The sequence below is a fragment of the Dioscorea cayenensis genome, chromosome 1, assembly GCF_009730915.1.
Source record: "Dioscorea cayenensis subsp. rotundata cultivar TDr96_F1 chromosome 1, TDr96_F1_v2_PseudoChromosome.rev07_lg8_w22 25.fasta, whole genome shotgun sequence".
NCBI classification, from domain to species: Eukaryota; Viridiplantae; Streptophyta; class Magnoliopsida; order Dioscoreales; family Dioscoreaceae; genus Dioscorea; species Dioscorea cayenensis.
Window position 1 is genome coordinate 17,300,162 of NC_052471.1, and position 9,385 is coordinate 17,309,546.

General features: G+C 40.5%; 1 non-coding gene across 1 annotated transcript; it reads right to left on the minus strand.

Moving 5' to 3' along the window:
• Positions 1-4,130: 4,130 nt before the first annotated feature.
• LOC120268239 lies at positions 4,131-4,237 on the minus strand. Its single transcript, XR_005538885.1, has one exon. It is a non-coding gene; the product is annotated as a small nucleolar RNA R71 (small nucleolar RNA).
• Positions 4,238-9,385: the final 5,148 nt, after the last annotated feature.

The window sequence follows — 9,385 nt, forward strand, 5'->3', positions numbered from 1 at the left end:
ATTTCCCTTCTCCAAAACGTGTGATCTTCCCTCCTAAAGACTGGTGAAAATTGGCTCCAAGAACTCTCTCGAAAACTCCTCCCCTTACCCTAGAAAAATCGGTTTCATTTATATCCTGTCAGTCCATGCGGGCATCCATGCGGGCGCATGGAGCCCGTGAAGCTCACAGCCAAATGCCCAGAAAACATGCCGGTGCTGCAGTACTCAGCTACACTGTTTTTGCTGCAGTATTTTCGCTACAGTAACCGAGTATTGAAAATTTCCAGCAAACCTCACGGGCACCCATGCGGGCGCATGGAGCCCGTGAAAGTCACAGCCAAATGCCCGCAGCAAGAACAATGACCTGCTACAATACCGCTACAGTGCCGCTATAGTGATGGACCCCAAAAATGCCGTTTTTGGTGTCAAAATCATCCGATTTACATTTTTAAGCATCGTTCGACACATTTAAGACCTGCAACACCGAATTAACCAATTTAGACATAAAATGGGCATCAATTCATTAACATATTCACAAATGATACAAGATTAATACATATAAAATACATACATTTAGGCGTTTATCAATAATTCCCGTTGAATTGGGTACATATAGATCACAAATAAAGATATAAATAAAGATAGAACCATAAGACTATACAATAAAGTTAAAGAAATCCTAAACTAACTTCCTCCAATAGGTTTATGAAGGTTGAGGTTGAGAGGATCCCAAGATTTACAAGATGACGCCAAATCTCTTTGCATGTCCTTCTCTAATGATTAACATTGACTCTCCCTTGGAAAACTCACCGAAATCTATTGAAAAAGTGAAGAAAATTGTCTCTAGTGCTCAGCTCTCCAAAACTCCGGCTATATAGAATCGAGTTTGCCACGGTCTCACTATGGGAGTTGTAATGCATATGGTGAGTAACTTATTGAGTGGGGTCCAAGTTATTTTTTGGGATGGATTCTCTGGCGTTTGACTGGGTGGATCACAATCGTAATGGGTTCACAATGGCCATTGTGAGGTCATTTCAACTTTTGTGTTGCTCGCAGTAATTTCACATAGCCATGGCTTGACAACACCAAATTCAAAATTGTCATGGTGAAGCTCAGGTTCAGAAACTTAGTCCAATTTGCTTCAAAATAACCCTGAATTCTCTTCTTTTTCACTAAAATAGATTTAAAGGTTGTGGTGAACAAAAGAATGAAATTTTGTACTAATTAGGTGCTAAAAATGTTGAATTCTACATTGAATGCAGTTTAAATGATATAGAAAATAAGATCTTTATAGCACTTATTAGCTTCGTAGTCTGGCCTAGAAGAAAATATCTGATAAAAAATGCTTCAACTAACTACCCTAATTGATGATAAATGCTCAGGGAATTGCTTGTAGACACTATTTAGCTTTTCCCTTCAATGAGAATGGAAATAATCTAAATTAAATTACATCCTCTGAAACTCTGTTCATCTTAGGCATGTTACACACTTCCAAGAATCCCCAAATATGACTATTAGGATCTTTATCTGGTAAACCATGAAACTAAATTAACTGTTGAACCATTTGAATTAAAGCGGGTTTCAACTCAAAGTTGTTGCCCGCCACAGGTTGTCTTACAAATTTGAACTGAGATCCATTCAAATTTGCTTAGTATAGGCAAATAAGATTCTTTAATGGTCTCCCTATTCTTCCATTACGATAGAATGTATTCCTTTTGCCCTTACTGCTGCTACATATGTCTAACTCAAAATGATGTTTGTTATTGTGTTCCAATAACCAAATTGATGTTAACGTCATCTTTCACCATCCTTAATGACTTACTCCTTGGCATGCACTTAAAATTAATGATAAGTGTCTAAATGCACGTATTTGAGTGTATGTATTTGTTACCTCTAGCATGTATTTTCATTAGAATTAATGCCCGTTTTGTGCTTAACCGTGTGTTATTTGCTTTGCAGGGCACAGGAACACTATGGATGACATGAGGATATGATTCGGGTGAAAAAGAGAAGAAAACCAGGGCGTGGTACTGTAGGGGTATTCACTGTAGCAAGATTACTATAGCTATTACTGTAGCACCTGGAGAGTTTCAAGTCAGGATTTGGATCATGGCATACGGCCTCAATGCTGCCTGGTATAGAGCCCGGGATGATCACTGTAGCTATAATAGAAGATATTTACTTGATGGAGTTTGCCTACCCCAAATAGTGTCAATGTTAAGCTCCATAGCGAGTGGTATAGCACTCGGGGATGGAGGCCATAGGGAGTGGTATAGCACTTGGTATAGCACTCATGATGAGGGAGCCATAGGGAGTGGTATAGCACTCGGGATAGAGGCCATCAAGGGGGTATTATGAGTGGTACATAGAGGGATTTTTTGAGAAAGATTGGGGACTTTTTGGGCTGGACTTCTTGGAGACTCTAGGGCAGACTTTTGAAGGGTTTTTTTGGCAGCCATCACTTGGAGGAAGGAGAGAAACGAAGACACCATTCTTTGGGAGAGTTTGGCTTGAAGCTTGGGAAGATCAAGAGCTTGAACTTAAAGGGGCAAGCCTCATCATCAAAGGAGGAGAAGCATTCGGCATCTCTAGGGGCTAGAAGAAGCATCATTCGGCCGACATTCTCTCTCCTCTTCATCATTTCGGACTAGGGGAGTGTCATTTATGCATTTTACTTCTTGCTTTTTGTTGTGTTTGAGATACTTATTTGTATGATGGCACACTAGACCCCCAAGGCCACGGATGTAGGTGAACCTTGGGGGTTCATCTTGTATTTTGGATGCTACATTTTATATTTGATATGCATTGGTGTGATTTATGATTTGGCTCATTGTGTTTCATGCCTAGAACTATTATGTGGAGAAATCCTTAGTTCTTGTTTGAGTTGTACATGTAGATGTGACCTACTCGCGTGTACTAGATCGTTAATGAGCTAATAGGGGTATTTGTTGGCCAACATGTCGAGAAATTGGGTGTAGGTAGCCCCTCCGAACTATGAGGATAAACTTAGGTTAAGTGTGTCCTTGTAGCGTGATCTCCATTCACTTAATGCAATCGTAGGAATATGACTAAGGAGAGATCCTTGTCATCATTTGTATGGGATTAGGGTTTAGCCGCCGAGAAATTGGGGGTTGAACTATTGTTGAGGTCCGTCGGGTCTAAATCACCCGTGCCATGTATTTTCATGCATCCTTATATCTTGATGACCCCTCTTGGGAATCCTCATCCCTAGGCCTATTCTTATCATCATTGCTCTTGTGATTTTTCTTGCTTGACTTGGAGTTGTTACACTTGTGTTTTATTTACAATCTTGCTTGTATTAGATTAGTATACCATGCTTGAATTGTAAGGTTAGAAAGTGAGTGATGGAGGAGTAATAGGAGCTCCTTAACCCCGTGGAATACGATCCTTGGGCTTTTTGCTCAAGGTATTACTTGGCGACCCGTACACTTGCGGGTAATCAATCAAGTTTTTTTGGCGCCGTTGCGGGGACATTAAGGAATTCTAGGAAACTTCTAGCTTATTGCTCTAACCATTTTTTTCTTTTCTTTTTATTTCTTCCTTTCATTTGTCTTATTTTTCTTGAGCTTAACTTTCTTTATCTTTCTTGACTTTTGCAAAGGTCATGTGCATGACACGAGCAAATCGATCAAATTTAGTTGCACAAGGCGGTGAAATTGAGAGAACCTTTGCATCGAAGACTTAGAGAAAGTGGGCGAAAGCATTAGTGAAAAGAAACATTGAAATTGAGGACACAGAAATCTGTAATCATGGCCGAAGAAAGGCGTACTTTATCCGAATATGAAAGGCCACAATTCACGGTGAAGAATTTAGTGTGCAAGCGCCATCCATCGCCACAAATAATTTTTGAGATCAAGGCAAGCACCATCGGCATGGTCCAAAATTCAGTCCAATTTAATGGCCTTGCAAATGAAGATGCCCATGATCATCTTTCCCGTTTCCTTCAAATTTGTTCTACCTTCAAGATAAACGGGGTGACTGACGATGCGATCCGGCTACGATTATTTCCTTTCAGTTTGAGAGATGGAGCATATCGGTGGCTCACATCCTTATCGCCGGGGTCGATCAAAACATGGAAAGATATGGTGGAGAAATTTTTGGGAAGGTATTTTCCTCCTAGCAAAGCGGTGAAGCTAAGGCAAGAAATTTTCGGCATTCAAACAAGGAGAGTCGGAGACATTATTTGAAGCTTATGAGAGATTCAAGGACCTTCTTGAAGATGCCCCCATCATGGCTTTGCTTCTTGGATGCGGGTTCGGATCATCTACAGCGGGTTGAATTATGCAACTCGTCAATTAATTGATGCCTGCGTGGGTGGATCTCTTAGTAACAAGTACCCGATGAGGCAGAGCAACTCCTTGAATCAATGGCAAGCAATGAGTCTCATTGGGCCTCAAGAGGTGCACCACAAAAAGGGGCTGGAATCTATGAAGTCAATGCTAATGATGCTCTTGCCGCAAAGGTTGATGTGTTGTCTCAAAAGCTAGACATGCTCATGGGTAGTAGCTCGAAGTCAGAATCGGTGTTGAGTTGTAGCACTTATGGTGGAGGGCATGGAGTCGCCTAATGTCCTATTGCTAGTTCCTCCGTCGCCCCTATTGAGAATGTTGATTATATTGGGGGACAAAGGCCACAAGGGAATCCCTACAGCGCAACTTATAATCCGGGGTGGAAATACCACCCAAACTTTTCATGGAATCAGGGGCAACAGACAAGTGCACCACCTCCACAAGGTTCCCAAATGCAACAACCAATATTGGAGAAGAGGTTCACTACTGAAGATGTACTTGCCAAGTTCATGATTAACACTGAATCAAGATTCAACAACATAACTAGCAGTATGGATACTCAGTTCAGTAAGGTGAATGCTCAGCTTGCTCAACATGCCGGACAGTTCAATGAGATTGGCTCCATTTTGCAAAACCTTCAAGCCTCTGTACAATCCCTTGAGCACCAAGTGGGGCAACTTGCTAAAGCTAATTCTGAGCGACCTTCAGGTAGTCTCCCTAGCAACCGAGGAGAACCCAAGAGAGCACTTGAAGGCCATCGCCCTTAGGAGCGGGAAACAGGTTGAGACAAGGGTCGGAGTTGACCCAAGTGTCAAGGAGACTAGGGTAGCCGAAGTGGAAGACCCTAACATAATGGAGAAAGTTATTGATAGAAGCAAGCAAAGTGAAGATAAGGAAATTCCATCAAAGGGTTCATCAAAGCCGTCGGAATACAAACCTCCAATTCCCTACCCGGCTAGATTGAAGCAAGATAAGGAGGATGCTCAATTCAGAAAATTCATCAACATCTTCAAGCAACTCCACATAAACATCCCGATAGTGGAAGCTTTAACTCAAATGCCCAAGTATGCCAAGTTCTTGAAAGAATTGCTAACAAACAAGAGAAAGTTGGAAGAAGAGGGCACGAGTGGCACTCACGGGAAATTGCTCGGCCATTTTGGAGAAAAAAAGCTCCCACAAAAAAATTGAAGGATCGGGAAGCTTCATAATCCCATGTGTACTTGAGGGTGGAGTCAAGAAAAATGCCCTTGCGAGACTCGGGGGCAAGCATTAATGTTATGCCCTACACCATGTATGCGTGAAGCTTGGTCTTGATGAACTTAGACCCACAAGAATGATTTTACAATTGGCGGATCGATCAACAAGGAAGCCTCGTGGAATTGTAGAAGATGTGATTGTCCGGGTGGACAAATTTGTGTTTCCGTGGATTTTGTCATCATGGATATTGATGAAGATGTGGAGACACCGTTGATTCTTGGTCGGCCATTCCTCACTACCTCCGGTGCCCTAATTGACCTTAAAGGAGGAAAATTAACATTAAGAGTTGGTGAGGAAGAAGCAGTGTACACTCTACCGGCGGCCATGAAACACTCTTTAGACCATGATGACATGCTTTATTTTGTTGATGAAACTGAACTTTTAATTTCTGATTGTGTGCAGGAAGTATTATCATTAAACCCATTGGATGAGTACTTGGGAGAGCTAGAAAATGAAGATCAAGAAGAACCTCACTCTCCTCTTCCAAGTTCCAATTTGAAGTGGCAAATGGAGAAGGTTATGTGCACCAATGCCAAAGAAAAAGAAAAGAAAGATTCAATGTTGAAAAAGATTTGGAGGGAGGTTCGGGGAAAGAAGAAGAAAGGTAGTACTCATTCTCATCAAACACCTCAAGAAAAGAAGGTACAATCTTCACCTCCCTTTGTTCATGAAAAGTGTGAAATTCATTCATTGATGTCTTTGAATTTACCGGGAAGAAACAACAACAATTCAATGATGACCGGGGGAAATTTCAAACTATTCGAGCCCCCATGAGATAAGTAACAAGGTACGTCAAGCTCGTGACGTTAAACAAGCGCTTCTTGGGAGGCAACCCAAGCATTCGAGGGGTTTATTTTTCATGTTTATGGGTTCTTTGTGTTCATGTTCTTGTTATTTTTTTCGTATTTTTCTTAGAGTTGTTAATTTGAATAAGTCCATGCTCTCATTATTTTTGTTTATCATGATCATTGTCCATGTGGTTTGTTCACTTGATTTTTATTGTGGAGTTGCACTTGTTTGGGCTATCATTTTATGTGTTAGATCATAACTTTGAGCCATTATTTCATGGTGGAGATGATTTTTAGAACCTTTTTGTAACCATGGCCATGTGTTTGGAGAAGCAAAGAAGTCTTTAAATCAAGTTTTTTTAGGGCCTCACGGCCTCTATGGGGAGCTCATAGAGCCGCAGAAAAATTCAGAAACTTTTCACTACTCCTCGCGGGGCTCTATGAGGGAGTGCATAGAGACCATCAAGAAAAATTCAGAAACTTTTCACTACTCCTCGCGGGCTCTATGAGGGAGTGCATAGAGACCATCAAGAAAAATTCAGAAACTTTTTCACTACTCCTCGCGGGCTCTATGAGCACCTCATAGAGACCGTGAAGACCCTTTCTCTTCATGAGAACCTTGTCAACTTGTCTCTCTCCTCATTCTTCTTCTTCTCCAACCGTGACCTAGCCTCCATGATCTACCTCTCCATGGCGGATCTCACTAAATACCACTCTAAATCATCTCCACATCTCCTTGGGAAGTAGATCTAGTGTTCTTCTTCAAGCTCCACTCTAGTGCTCTCCTCCTTTTTGTTGGTATGAAGCTTATTGTGAATGAAAAAAATTTTCTTTTTCTTTTTCTTCTTGCTTTCTTGAGTTTTTTTGTGGATTGTTTCAAGCTTTTTAGCTTGTATTTTTTTGTAGTATGAACATCATGTATTTGATTGATCTCGAATTTATGTACAAAATTTTTCAAATTCATGATGTTGGGGAAACTCTTGCAAATTGAATAGTATCCATACGGGCTCATTATGCCCGTATGGATCCTATTCACCCCATTTTCTTCATGTTTCATCACTTTTCATGCCACATGATACACTCTTTTGGATTCCTTTCATTCTTATTTGAATTTTTATTGATGTAGGAATGCCACAAGTCAAGGAACTTGCTTCCAAACGTCCAAGAAACACTATGCCAACCCCGAAGAACCCCACTTTAAGCATGCTCATCATAAGGCTAAGTGTGGAGTTTCGAAGACCAAACTATGTGGCACACTTCATCACATAGATTGGGGTATTTTGGAGACATTTGGGACGGATGACCAATTCAAGAAATTACTTTCACATGGGTTTTGGTGAATCTATTCTCAATTGATGATCATACCTTTTAGCAATTTACTTTGGAGGTTTTGAACAATTTTGAAGCACACCGTGACAACCACATCTTCAACATCTTGTGATGACTACTTGGACATTTGAGCATGGACATTTGTTTTATTTCTCTAGTTTGTTGTCTTGCTTTACTTTTTATGCAAGTGTGTTTGTTTGCTTGATTTCAATAAGTTGGTGAGGGGATGCCCTACCAACCTTGTGTAGAACTCTACTACTCTTTATCTAGTATTTTTTGTTTGTTGACTACTCCCTATTATGTATTCTTGCAATCTTAATTTTTGTTTGGATTGATGATGCCCCTTATGCCTTGCAGGGCATTAAGGGAGTTTGGTGAGCCTCCCCATATTCCATGGAGGCCAGACCCGGCATGAAACGCTTGCGACACCTTTGGTTCGGGTCACTCCTCACCGTGTGCACAAGATTAACCGGGGAAGTTTGTTCCACCCTCCTCCATTATTTTCATTGCATATATTACCATGCTTTTCATGATTAGTGTACATTGGGGACAATGTACATCTCTAGGTGGGGGATGGGTGTATTTTATGATCTAGGTTATTATTTGCATGCTAGTTTACCCATGATCGCTTGTTCATTATTGTAAGACTTTTATATCATGGATTAATGATTGATTTGAGTTACATATTTGTTGTTGTACTCTATTAAATCATGTTTCACCTCTAGTATTGTCTTGTGCACTGGATCTTGTGTTGATGCCCTTGGAATAGCCAACTTGACTACTCTATCTCTCTTGATTGCTTAACACACAACTTTGAGTACTTGGCCTTAGAATACTAAGTTCTATCTTTCAATGTACTCTTAAGAACTTCTAAGTCTTGTTGAGCTAACCCTAGTTTTTGTGGCATGTAGAGTAGTATGAAGACATGATCTAGGGTATTGTGACAAAAAAAGAAAATGAAAGAGAAAATGAAAAAAAGTGAAAAGAGTAAAAAAAGAAAAAAATGAGTCTATGTCGGTATTCCTACGCTAATGAAGCATGAATGCGTCTATATGTAGGTATATCGAGTAGTTGGGTGGCTCTTGTGCCTAACCGACATGTGCACCCTCAGGAAAGATTTTTTTAGTGCGAGTCTATGTTAGTCGGGACTCGAAAAAGAAAAGAAAATAAAAATGGAATGAAAAATAAAAAAACCCTAGTGATCTTTTTGGCTACCTACTAGAGGTTTTGAGAAGAATAGGGAAATTAGTTCGAGGTTCAAGACTTGGAAGGATCTTACTTGTTCATTGAAGTAGCGCTTAGCATTTTTAGGGACTTAGTACTCTTTGCAAGTGGAGTGATTAGCATCTAGAGTCTGTACTCATTGGAGTCGGTCAGCTAGACCAAGTCAGGGGTAGATGAAATACAAGGTTCACACACATGACACAGACATATACGAGGTGAGGCAGGGATCTTTACGTTGTGCTTCTGCGTGTAACTCATCATCTAGTTATCATTTTTCCATGCTTGTGGAGTCTTGTATTTATTTAAGCCGGAGATGATACATAGCCACTTATCATTATCTTTGTTTTTCATGATGTGTTTTGCTTGGGGACAAGCAAAATGCTTAGGTAGTGAGGGATATTTGATAAGTGTCTAAATGTACTTTGTTGAGTGTATGTATTTGTTACCTCTAGCATGTAGTTTTTCAGTTAGAATTGGATGCCCTGGCTATGTGCTCAA